At 51.3% G+C, this 12,077-nt stretch overlaps 6 non-coding genes across 6 annotated transcripts; 4 read left to right on the top strand and 2 right to left on the bottom strand.

Moving 5' to 3' along the window:
* Positions 1–262: 262 nt before the first annotated feature.
* TRNAL-AAG (transfer RNA leucine (anticodon AAG)) lies at positions 263–344 on the top strand. The gene has a single exon. It is a non-coding gene; the product is annotated as a tRNA-Leu (tRNA).
* A 4,286-nt stretch (positions 345–4,630) lies between these two features.
* Positions 4,631–4,712, top strand: TRNAL-AAG (transfer RNA leucine (anticodon AAG)). Its single transcript has one exon. It is a non-coding gene; the product is annotated as a tRNA-Leu (tRNA).
* Positions 4,713–8,388: 3,676 nt separating this feature from the next.
* Positions 8,389–8,460, bottom strand: TRNAD-GUC (transfer RNA aspartic acid (anticodon GUC)). Its single transcript has one exon. It is a non-coding gene; the product is annotated as a tRNA-Asp (tRNA).
* Positions 8,461–9,856: 1,396 nt separating this feature from the next.
* On the bottom strand, positions 9,857–9,928 carry TRNAD-GUC (transfer RNA aspartic acid (anticodon GUC)). Its single transcript has one exon. It is a non-coding gene; the product is annotated as a tRNA-Asp (tRNA).
* Positions 9,929–10,468: 540 nt separating this feature from the next.
* Positions 10,469–10,550, top strand: TRNAL-AAG (transfer RNA leucine (anticodon AAG)). Its single transcript has one exon. It is a non-coding gene; the product is annotated as a tRNA-Leu (tRNA).
* A 1,381-nt stretch (positions 10,551–11,931) lies between these two features.
* TRNAL-AAG (transfer RNA leucine (anticodon AAG)) lies at positions 11,932–12,013 on the top strand. The gene has a single exon. It is a non-coding gene; the product is annotated as a tRNA-Leu (tRNA).
* Positions 12,014–12,077: the final 64 nt, after the last annotated feature.

The following is a 12,077-nucleotide window of genomic DNA, read 5'->3' as shown; positions in this document are numbered from 1 at the left end:
TAGGACAGTCAAAGAAACCCCTGGGCTGCATGCTAAGCCCCTTTTCGGCTTCACTTTCCGAATCCTGCCCTAGCTTGCGATTAGTTTTTTTCTCACTTCTTGCCCCCATCTCCCACCTTGCCTCATGGTCTCCCCTCCTCTGCGCACCTGACAGTTTGCCTGCCCTTCCACTGCCTGTCTCCAGACTTTCCAAGGAGAAAAGGCAAAGCACTAAAGCGGGCCGGGCAACGGGTCAAGTTCCGCTTTCGGCGACTAGCAGGGAGGTAGCGTGGCCGAGCGGTCTAAGGCGCTGGATTAAGGCTCCAGTCTCTTCGGAGGCGTGGGTTCAAATCCCACCGCTGCCACTTTTCCTGGCCTTGCATTTTAAAGAAGAACGTAACGTTGACCTCTTCCTTCATTAGTGCCACCTCTGTCGCAATGAGCAAGCGGATGGTATGCCACACCCTGCAGGAAAAAGGTTTCGCTTCTGACGTCTTGCTTTTCTGGACATCCAGTCTCAAGTTTCCCATCTGGAACGGCGCTCCCTGCTGCTTTGTGAAGACTTGCTGCAAGAGCCTTCGAAACCCAGGAGCTCTTGCGTTGAGCTGTGACGCGTCCTGGGAAGACCTCCCGTTGCAGCGGAATGAGCCCCACTTCCAGGGCGTGCTGGTAGCAAATTTCCCACAGCCCACAGGGAGCAAACGATCCCAGGTGTGATGTATCACCAGGAGAGGCTGAGATGAGAGTAAGGGTTCACGCGTGTGCCCGGACCGAGGTTAATGATGGGATTAGAGCTAGGGTTAGATGCAGGGAAAGAGTGAGAGTTATAATTAGGGATAAAGCTAACAGGTGATCATTACTCGTCATGTAACATGATACAAAGGGTCAGAAGAGGAACTGATTCAGGGTTACAATTTGGACTTCGCAGACAACAGGAGCACTAAATGGTGCTGAGGGGGACTCAATAAAGTGGACCGGCCGCCTAATGTAAGCAATTGTGCACAAATATTGTACGATGACTAGCGTTGCCGGTGCTTTTTTCTTAAAGAGTCAGTTCTTGGCACCCATTCCCTACTTGACTCAGCCTAATCTTCAAGAATATTTGTCAAGAACTAAAAAAAATCCAGAAAAGGTTTAACCTCCCCGTCAGGGAATTGAACCCCGGTCTCCCGCGTGACAGGCGGGGATACTGACCACTATACTAACGAGGAGACGTGAGGGCATGAAATGAACAGCTGCTGATGTCTGCACAGCATCCAGCGACCACCTAGATGGCCTAGGGGGTCTCATTTTCCCCCGTCAAACGGCTTGCCCGATCTAAGGCTAATTTCTTTCTTTTTATCGGCACCAGGCTTAAAACTCAGTTTAAGGCGATAGTTCCGGGCTATGTTTGACTCCAGAGTTGAATCTGTCATCCCGCATTTCCTCAGCAAATCAAGCTACCCATCTCAAGTCTCATGAGCTGAGGACGGCAAAGTCCCTGTGGGCTTAGGACAGTCAAAGTAACCCCTGGGCTGCATGCTAAGCCCCTTTTCGGCTTCACTTTCCGAATCCTGCCCTAGCTTGCGATTAGTTTTTTTCTCACTTCTTGCCCCCAACTCCCACCTTGCCTCATGGTCTCCCCTCCTCTGCGCACCTGACAGTTTGCCTGCCCTTCCACTGCCTGTCTCCAGACTTTCCAAGGAGAAAAGGCAAAGCACTAAAGCGGGCCGGGCAACGGGTCAAGTTCCGCTTTCGGCGACTAGCAGGGAGGTAGCGTGGCCGAGCGGTCTAAGGTGCTGGATTAAGGCTCCAGTCTCTTCGGAGGCGTGGGTTCAAATCCCACCGCTGCCACTTTTCCTGGCCTTGCATTTTAAAGAAGAACGTAACGTTGACCTCTTCCTTCATTAGTGCCAGCTCTGTCGCAATGAGCAAGCGGATGGTATGCCACACCCTGCAGGAAAAAGGTTTCGCTTCTGACGTCTTGCTTTTCTGGACATCCAGTCTCAAGTTTCCCATCTGGAACGGCGCTCCCTGCTGCTTTGTGAAGGCTTGCTGCAAGAGCCTTCGAAACCCAGGAGCTCTTGCGTTGAGCTGTGACGCGTCCTGGGAAGACCTCCCGTTGTAGCGGAATGAGCCCCACTTCCAGGGCGTGCTGGTAGCAAATTTCCCACAGCCCACAGGGAGCAAACGATCCCAGGTGTGATGTATCACCAGGAGAGGCTGAGATGAGAGTAAGGGTTCACGCGTGTGCCCGGACCGAGGTTAATGATGGGATTAGAGCTAGGGTTAGATGCAGGGAAAGAGTGAGAGTTATAATTAGGGATAAAGCTAACAGGTGATCATTACTCGTCATGTAACATGATACAAAGGGTCAGAAGAGGAACTGATTCAGGGTTACAATTTGGACTTCGCAGACAACAGGAGCACTAAATGGTGCTGAGGGGGACTCAATAAAGTGGACCGGCCGCCTAATGTAAGCAATTGTGCACAAATATTGTACGATGACTAGCGTTGCCGGTGCTTTTTTCTTAAAGAGTCAGTTCTTGGCACCCATTCCCTACTTGACTCAGCCTAATCTTCAAGAATATTTGTCAAGAACTAAAAAAAATCCAGAAAAGGTTTAACCTCCCCGGTCTCCCGCGTGACAGGCGGGGATACTGACCACTATACTAACGAGGAGACGTGAGGGCATGAAATGAACAGCTGCTGATGTCTGCACAGCATCCAGCGACCACCTAGATGGCCTAGGGGGTCTCATTTTCCCCCGTCAAACGGCTTGCCCGATCTAAGGCTAATTTCTTTCTTTTTATCGGCACCAGGCTTAAAACTCAGTTTAAGGCGATAGTTCCGGGCTATGTTTGACTCCAGAGTTGAATCTGTCATCCCGCATTTCCTCAGCAAATCAAGCTACCCATCTCAAGTCTCATGAGCTGAGGACGGCAAAGTCCCTGTGGGCTTAGGACAGTCAAAGAAACCCCTGGGCTGCATGCTAAGCCCCTTTTCGGCTTCACTTTCCGAATCCTGCCCTAGCTTGCGATTAGTTTTTTTCTCACTTCTTGCCCCCAACTCCCACCTTGCCTCATGGTCTCCCCTCCTCTGCGCACCTGACAGTTTGGCTGCCCTTCCACTGCCTGTCTCCAGACTTTCCAAGGAGAAAAGGCAAAGCACTAAAGCGGGCCGGGCAACGGGTCAAGTTCCGCTTTCGGCGACTAGCAGGGAGGTAGCGTGGCCGAGCGGTCTAAGGTGCTGGATTAAGGCTCCAGTCTCTTCGGAGGCGTGGGTTCAAATCCCACCGCTGCCACTTTTCCTGGCCTTGCATTTTAAAGAAGAACGTAACGTTGACCTCTTCCTTCATTAGTGCCAGCTCTGTCGCAATGAGCAAGCGGATGGTATGCCACACCCTGCAGGAAAAAGGTTTCGCTTCTGACGTCTTGCTTTTCTGGACATCCAGTCTCAAGTTTCCCATCTGGAACGGCGCTCCCTGCTGCTTTGTGAAGGCTTGCTGCAAGAGCCTTCGAAACCCAGGAGCTCTTGCGTTGAGCTGTGACGCGTCCTGGGAAGACCTCCCGTTGCAGCGGAATGAGCCCCACTTCCAGGGCGTGCTGGTAGCAAATTTCCCACAGCCCACAGGGAGCAAACGATCCCAGGTGTGATGTATCACCAGGAGAGGCTGAGATGAGAGTAAGGGTTCACGCGTGTGCCCGGACCGAGGTTAATGATGGGATTAGAGCTAGGGTTAGATGCAGGGAAAGAGTGAGAGTTATAATTAGGGATAAAGCTAACAGGTGATCATTACTCGTCATGTAACATGATACAAAGGGTCAGAAGAGGAACTGATTCAGGGTTACAATTTGGACTTCGCAGACAACAGGAGCACTAAATGGTGCTGAGGGGGACTCAATAAAGTGGACCGGCCGCCTAATGTAAGCAATTGTGCACAAATATTGTACGATGACTAGCGTTGCCGGTGCTTTTTTCTTAAAGAGTCAGTTCTTGGCACCCATTCCCTACTTGACTCAGCCTAATCTTCAAGAATATTTGTCAAGAACTAAAAAAAATCCAGAAAAGGTTTAACCTCCCCGGTCTCCCGCGTGACAGGCGGGGATACTGACCACTATACTAACGAGGAGACGTGAGGGCATGAAATGAACAGCTGCTGATGTCTGCACAGCATCCAGCGACCACCTAGATGGCCTAGGGGGTCTCATTTTCCCCCGTCAAACGGCTTGCCCGATCTAAGGCTAATTTCTTTCTTTTTATCGGCACCAGGCTTAAAACTCAGTTTAAGGCGATAGTTCCGGGCTATGTTTGACTCCAGAGTTGAATCTGTCATCCCGCATTTCCTCAGCAAATCAAGCTACCCATCTCAAGTCTCATGAGCTGAGGACGGCAAAGTCCCTGTGGGCTTAGGACAGTCAAAGAAACCCCTGGGCTGCATGCTAAGCCCCTTTTCGGCTTCACTTTCCGAATCCAGCCCTAGCTTGCGATTAGTTTTTTTCTCACTTCTTGCCCCCATCTCCCACCTTGCCTCATGGTCTCCCCTCCTCTGCGCACCTGACAGTTTGCCTGCCCTTCCACTGCCTGTCTCCAGACTTTCCAAGGAGAAAAGGCAAAGCACTAAAGCGGGCCGGGCAACGGGTCAAGTTCCGCTTTCGGCAACTAGCAGGGAGGTAGCGTGGCCGAGCGGTCTAAGGCGCTGGATTAAGGCTCCAGTCTCTTCGGAGGCGTGGGTTCAAATCCCACCGCTGCCACTTTTCCTGGCCTTGCATTTTAAAGAAGAACGTAACGTTGACCTCTTCCTTCATTAGTGCCACCTCTGTCGCAATGAGCAAGCGGATGGTATGCCACACCCTGCAGGAAAAAGGTTTCGCTTCTGACGTCTTGCTTTTCTGGACATCCAGTCTCAAGTTTCCCATCTGGAACGGCGCTCCCTGCTGCTTTGTGAAGGCTTGCTGCAAGAGCCTTCGAAACCCAGGAGCTCTTGCGTTGAGCTGTGACGCGTCCTGGGAAGACCTCCCGTTGCAGCGGAATGAGCCCCACTTCCAGGGCGTGCTGGTAGCAAATTTCCCACAGCCCACAGGGAGCAAACGATCCCAGGTGTGATGTATCACCAGGAGAGGCTGAGATGAGAGTAAGGGTTCACGCGTGTGCCCGGACCGAGGTTAATGATGGGATTAGAGCTAGGGTTAGATGCAGGGAAAGAGTGAGAGTTATAATTAGGGATAAAGCTAACAGGTGATCATTACTCGTCATGTAACATGATACAAAGGGTCAGAAGAGGAACTGATTCAGGGTTACAATTTGGACTTCGCAGACAACAGGAGCACTAAATGGTGCTGAGGGGGACTCAATAAAGTGGACCGGCCGCCTAATGTAAGCAATTGTGCACAAATATTGTACGATGACTAGCGTTGCCGGTGCTTTTTTCTTAAAGAGTCAGTTCTTGGCACCCATTCCCTACTTGACTCAGCCTAATCTTCAAGAATATTTGTCAAGAACTAAAAAAAATCCAGAAAAGGTTTAACCTCCCCGGTCTCCCGCGTGACAGGCGGGGATACTGACCACTATACTAACGAGGAGACGTGAGGGCATGAAATGAACAGCTGCTGATGTCTGCACAGCATCCAGCGACCACCTAGATGGCCTAGGGGGTCTCATTTTCCCCCGTCAAACGGCTTGCCCGATCTAAGGCAAATTTCTTTCTTTTTATCGGCACCAGGCTTAAAACTCAGTTTAAGGCGATAGTTCCGGGCTATGTTTGACTCCAGAGTTGAATCTGTCATCCCGCATTTCCTCAGCAAATCAAGCTACCCATCTCAAGTCTCATGAGCTGAGGACGGCAAAGTCCCTGTGGGCTTAGGACAGTCAAAGAAACCCCTGGGCTGCATGCTAAGCCCCTTTTCGGCTTCACTTTCCGAATCCTGCCCTAGCTTGCGATTAGTTTTTTTCTCACTTCTTGCCCCCAACTCCCACCTTGCCTCATGGTCTCCCCTCCTCTGCGCACCTGACAGTTTGCCTGCCCTTCCACTGCCTGTCTCCAGACTTTCCAAGGAGAAAAGGCAAAGCACTAAAGCGGGCCGGGCAACGGGTCAAGTTCCGCTTTCGGCGACTAGCAGGGAGGTAGCGTGGCCGAGCGGTCTAAGGTGCTGGATTAAGGCTCCAGTCTCTTCGGAGGCGTGGTTCAAATCCCACCGCTGCCACTTTTCCTGGCCTTGCATTTTAAAGAAGAACGTAACGTTGACCTCTTCCTTCATTAGTGCCAGCTCTGTCGCAATGAGCAAGCGGATGGTATGCCACACCCTGCAGGAAAAAGGTTTCGCTTCTGACGTCTTGCTTTTCTGGACATCCAGTCTCAAGTTTCCCATCTGGAACGGCGCTCCCTGCTGCTTTGTGAAGGCTTGCTGCAAGAGCCTTCGAAACCCAGGAGCTCTTGCGTTGAGTTGTGACGCGTCCTGGGAAGACCTCCCGTTGCAGCGGAATGAGCCCCACTTCCAGGGCGTGCTGGTAGCAAATTTCCCACAGCCCACAGGGAGCAAACGATCCCAGGTGTGATGTATCACCAGGAGAGGCTGAGATGAGAGTAAGGGTTCACGCGTGTGCCCGGACCGAGGTTAATGATGGGATTAGAGCTAGGGTTAGATGCAGGGAAAGAGTGAGAGTTATAATTAGGGATAAAGCTAACAGGTGATCATTACTCGTCATGTAACATGATACAAAGGGTCAGAAGAGGAACTGATTCAGGGTTACAATTTGGACTTCGCAGACAACAGGAGCACTAAATGGTGCTGAGGGGGACTCAATAAAGTGGAACGGCCGCCTAATGTAAGCAATTGTGCACAAATATTGTACGATGACTAGCGTTGCCGGTGCTTTTTTCTTAAAGAGTCAGTTCTTGGCACCCATTCCCTACTTGACTCAGCCTAATCTTCAAGAATATTTGTCAAGAACTAAAAAAAATCCAGAAAAGGTTTAACCTCCCCGGTCTCCCGCGTGACAGGCGGGGATACTGACCACTATACTAACGAGGAGACGTGAGGGCATGAAATGAACAGCTGCTGATGTCTGCACAGCATCCAGCGACCACCTAGATGGCCTAGGGGGTCTCATTTTCCCCCGTCAAACGGCTTGCCCGATCTAAGGCTAATTTCTTTCTTTTTATCGGCACCAGGCTTAAAACTCAGTTTAAGGCGATAGTTCCGGGCTATGTTTGACTCCAGAGTTGAATCTGTCATCCCGCATTTCCTCAGCAAATCAAGCTACCCATCTCAAGTCTCATGAGCTGAGGACGGCAAAGTCCCTGTGGGCTTAGGACAGTCAAAGAAACCCCTGGGCTGCATGCTAAGCCCCTTTTCGGCTTCACTTTCCGAATCCTGCCCTAGCTTGCGATTAGTTTTTTTCTCACTTCTTGCCCCCAACTCCCACCTTGCCTCATGGTCTCCCCTCCTCTGCGCACCTGACAGTTTGCCTGCCCTTCCACTGCCTGTCTCCAGACTTTCCAAGGAGAAAAGGCAAAGCACTAAAGCGGGCCGGGCAACGGGTCAAGTTCCGCTTTCGGCGACTAGCAGGGAGGTAGCGTGGCCGAGCGGTCTAAGGTGCTGGATTAAGGCTCCAGTCTCTTCGGAGGCGTGGGTTCAAATCCCACCGCTGCCACTTTTCCTGGCCTTGCATTTTAAAGAAGAACGTAACGTTGACCTCTTCCTTCATTAGTGCCAGCTCTGTCGCAATGAGCAAGCGGATGGTATGCCACACCCTGCAGGAAAAAGGTTTCGCTTCTGACGTCTTGCTTTTCTGGACATCCAGTCTCAAGTTTCCCATCTGGAACGGCGCTCCCTGCTGCTTTGTGAAGGCTTGCTGCAAGAGCCTTCGAAACCCAGGAGCTCTTGCGTTGAGCTGTGACGCGTCCTGGGAAGACCTCCCGTTGCAGCGGAATGAGCCCCACTTCCAGGGCGTGCTGGTAGCAAATTTCCCACAGCCCACAGGGAGCAAACGATCCCAGGTGTGATGTATCACCAGGAGAGGCTGAGATGAGAGTAAGGGTTCACGCGTGTGCCCGGACCGAGGTTAATGATGGGATTAGAGCTAGGGTTAGATGCAGGGGGGAAAGAGTGAGAGTTATAATTAGGGATAAAGCTAACAGGTGATCATTACTCGTCATGTAACATGATACAAAGGGTCAGAAGAGGAACTGATTCAGGGTTACAATTTGGACTTCGCAGACAACAGGAGCACTAAATGGTGCTGAGGGGGACTCAATAAAGTGGACCGGCCGCCTAATGTAAGCAATTGTGCACAAATATTGTACGATGACTAGCGTTGCCGGTGCTTTTTTCTTAAAGAGTCAGTTCTTGGCACCCATTCCCTACTTGACTCAGCCTAATCTTCAAGAATATTTGTCAAGAACTAAAAAAAATCCAGAAAAGGTTTAACCTCCCCGTCGGGGAATTGAACCCCGGTCTCCCGCGTGACAGGCGGGGATACTGACCACTATACTAACGAGGAGACGTGAGGGCATGAAATGAACAGCTGCTGATGTCTGCACAGCATCCAGCGACCACCTAGATGGCCTAGGGGGTCTCATTTTCCCCCGTCAAACGGCTTGCCCGATCTAAGGCTAATTTCTTTCTTTTTATCGGCACCAGGCTTAAAACTCAGTTTAAGGCGATAGTTCCGGGCTATGTTTGACTCCAGAGTTGAATCTGTCATCCCGCATTTCCTCAGCAAATCAAGCTACCCATCTCAAGTCTCATGAGCTGAGGACGGCAAAGTCCCTGTGGGCTTAGGACAGTCAAAGAAACCCCTGGGCTGCATGCTAAGCCCCTTTTCGGCTTCACTTTCCGAATCCTGCCCTAGCTTGCGATTAGTTTTTTTCTCACTTCTTGCCCCCATCTCCCACCTTGCCTCATGGTCTCCCCTCCTCTGCGCACCTGACAGTTTGCCTGCCCTTCCACTGCCTGTCTCCAGACTTTCCAAGGAGAAAAGGCAAAGCACTAAAGCGGGCCGGGCAACGGGTCAAGTTCCGCTTTCGGTGACTAGCAGGGAGGTAGCGTGGCCGAGCGGTCTAAGGTGCTGGATTAAGGCTCCAGTCTCTTCGGAGGCGTGGGTTCAAATCCCACCGCTGCCACTTTTCCTGGCCTTGCATTTTAAAGAAGAACGTAACGTTGACCTCTTCCTTCATTAGTGCCACCTCTGTCGCAATGAGCAAGCGGATGGTATGCCACACCCTGCAGGAAAAAGGTTTCGCTTCTGACGTCTTGCTTTTCTGGACATCCAGTCTCAAGTTTCCCATCTGGAACGGCGCTCCCTGCTGCTTTGTGAAGGCTTGCTGCAAGAGCCTTCGAAACCCAGGAGCTCTTGCGTTGAGCTGTGACGCGTCCTGGGAAGACCTCCCGTTGCAGCGGAATGAGCCCCACTTCCAGGGCGTGCTGGTAGCAAATTTCCCACAGCCCACAGGGAGCAAACGATCCCAGGTGTGATGTATCACCAGGAGAGGCTGAGATGAGAGTAAGGGTTCACGCGTGTGCCCGGACCGAGGTTAATGATGGGATTAGAGCTAGGGTTAGATGCAGGGAAAGAGTGAGAGTTATAATTAGGGATAAAGCTAACAGGTGATCATTACTCGTCATGTAACATGATACAAAGGGTCAGAAGAGGAACTGATTCAGGGTTACAATTTGGACTTCGCAGACAACAGGAGCACTAAATGGTGCTGAGGGGGACTCAATAAAGTGGACCGGCCGCCTAATGTAAGCAATTGTGCACAAATATTGTACGATGACTAGCGTTGCCGGTGCTTTTTTCTTAAAGAGTCAGTTCTTGGCACCCATTCCCTACTTGACTCAGCCTAATCTTCAAGAATATTTGTCAAGAACTAAAAAAAATCCAGAAAAGGTTTAACCTCCCCGTCGGGGAATTGAACCCCGGTCTCCCGCGTGACAGGCGGGGATACTGACCACTATACTAACGAGGAGACGTGAGGGCATGAAATGAACAGCTGCTGATGTCTGCACAGCATCCAGCGACCACCTAGATGGCCTAGGGGGTCTCATTTTCCCCCGTCAAACGGCTTGCCCGATCTAAGGCTAATTTCTTTCTTTTTATCGGCACCAGGCTTAAAACTCAGTTTAAGGCGATAGTTCCGGGCTATGTTTGACTCCAGAGTTGAATCTGTCATCCCGCATTTCCTCAGCAAATCAAGCTACCCATCTCAAGTCTCATGAGCTGAGGACGGCAAAGTCCCTGTGGGCTTAGGACAGTCAAAGAAACCCCTGGGCTGCATGCTAAGCCCCTTTTCGGCTTCACTTTCCGAATCCTGCCCTAGCTTGCGATTAGTTTTTTCCTCACTTCTTGCCCCCATCTCCCACCTTGCCTCATGGTCTCCCCTCCTCTGCGCACCTGACAGTTTGCCTGCCCTTCCACTGCCTGTCTCCAGACTTTCCAAGGAGAAAAGGCAAAGCACTAAAGCGGGCCGGGCAACGGGTCAAGTTCCGCTTTCGGCAACTAGCAGGGAGGTAGCGTGGCCGAGCGGTCTAAGGCGCTGGATTAAGGCTCCAGTCTCTTCGGAGGCGTGGGTTCAAATCCCACCGCTGCCACTTTTCCTGGCCTTGCATTTTAAAGAAGAACGTAACGTTGACCTCTTCCTTCATTAGTGCCACCTCTGTCGCAATGAGCAAGCGGATGGTATGCCACACCCTGCAGGAAAAAGGTTTCGCTTCTGACGTCTTGCTTTTCTGGACATCCAGTCTCAAGTTTCCCATCTGGAACGGCGCTCCCTGCTGCTTTGTGAAGACTTGCTGCAAGAGCCTTCGAAACCCAGGAGCTCTTGCGTTGAGCTGTGACGCGTCCTGGGAAGACCTCCCGTTGCAGCGGAATGAGCCCCACTTCCAGGGCGTGCTGGTAGCAAATTTCCCACAGCCCACAGGGAGCAAACGATCCCAGGTGTGATGTATCACCAGGAGAGGCTGAGATGAGAGTAAGGGTTCACGCGTGTGCCCGGACCGAGGTTAATGATGGGATTAGAGCTAGGGTTAGATGCAGGGAAAGAGTGAGAGTTATAATTAGGGATAAAGCTAACAGGTGATCATTACTCGTCATGTAACATGATACAAAGGGTCAGAAGAGGAACTGATTCAGGGTTACAATTTGGACTTCGCAGACAACAGGAGCACTAAATGGTGCTGAGGGGGACTCAATAAAGTGGACCGGCCGCCTAATGTAAGCAATTGTGCACAAATATTGTACGATGACTAGCGTTGCCGGTGCTTTTTTCTTAAAGAGTCAGTTCTTGGCACCCATTCCCTACTTGACTCAGCCTAATCTTCAAGAATATTTGTCAAGAACTAAAAAAAATCCAGAAAAGGTTTAACCTCCCCGTCGGGGAACCCCGGTCTCCCGCGTGACAGGCGGGGATACTGACCACTATACTAACGAGGAGACGTGAGGGCATGAAATGAACAGCTGCTGATGTCTGCACAGCATCCAGCGACCACCTAGATGGCCTAGGGGGTCTCATTTTCCCCCGTCAAACGGCTTGCCCGATCTAAGGCTAATTTCTTTCTTTTTATCGGCACCAGGCTTAAAACTCAGTTTAAGGCGATAGTTCCGGGCTATGTTTGACTCCAGAGTTGAATCTGTCATCCCGCATTTCCTCAGCAAATCAAGCTACCCATCTCAAGTCTCATGAGCTGAGGACGGCAAAGTCCCTGTGGGCTTAGGACAGTCAAAGAAACCCCTGGGCTGCATGCTAAGCCCCTTTTCGGCTTCACTTTCCGAATCCTGCCCTAGCTTGCGATTAGTTTTTTTCTCACTTCTTGCCCCCATCTCCCACCTTGCCTCATGGTCTCCCCTCCTCTGCGCACCTGACAGTTTGCCTGCCCTTCCACTGCCTGTCTCCAGACTTTCCAAGGAGAAAAGGCAAAGCACTAAAGCGGGCCGGGCAACGGGTCAAGTTCCGCTTTCGGCGACTAGCAGGGAGGTAGCGTGGCCGAGCGGTCTAAGGCGCTGGATTAAGGCTCCAGTCTCTTCGGAGGCGTGGGTTCAAATCCCACCGCTGCCACTTTTCCTGGCCTTGCATTTTAAAGAAGAACGTAACGTTGACCTCTTCCTTCATTAGTGCCACC

The sequence above is a fragment of the Ambystoma mexicanum genome, unplaced genomic scaffold (assembly GCF_040938575.1).
Source record: "Ambystoma mexicanum isolate Mex_15411 unplaced genomic scaffold, UKY_AmexF1_1 Mex_scaf89, whole genome shotgun sequence".
Classification (NCBI taxonomy): Eukaryota; Metazoa; Chordata; class Amphibia; order Caudata; family Ambystomatidae; genus Ambystoma; species Ambystoma mexicanum.
The sequence above is the reverse complement of the archived record's forward strand: the minus strand, read 5'-3'. Positions and strand labels throughout refer to the sequence as shown.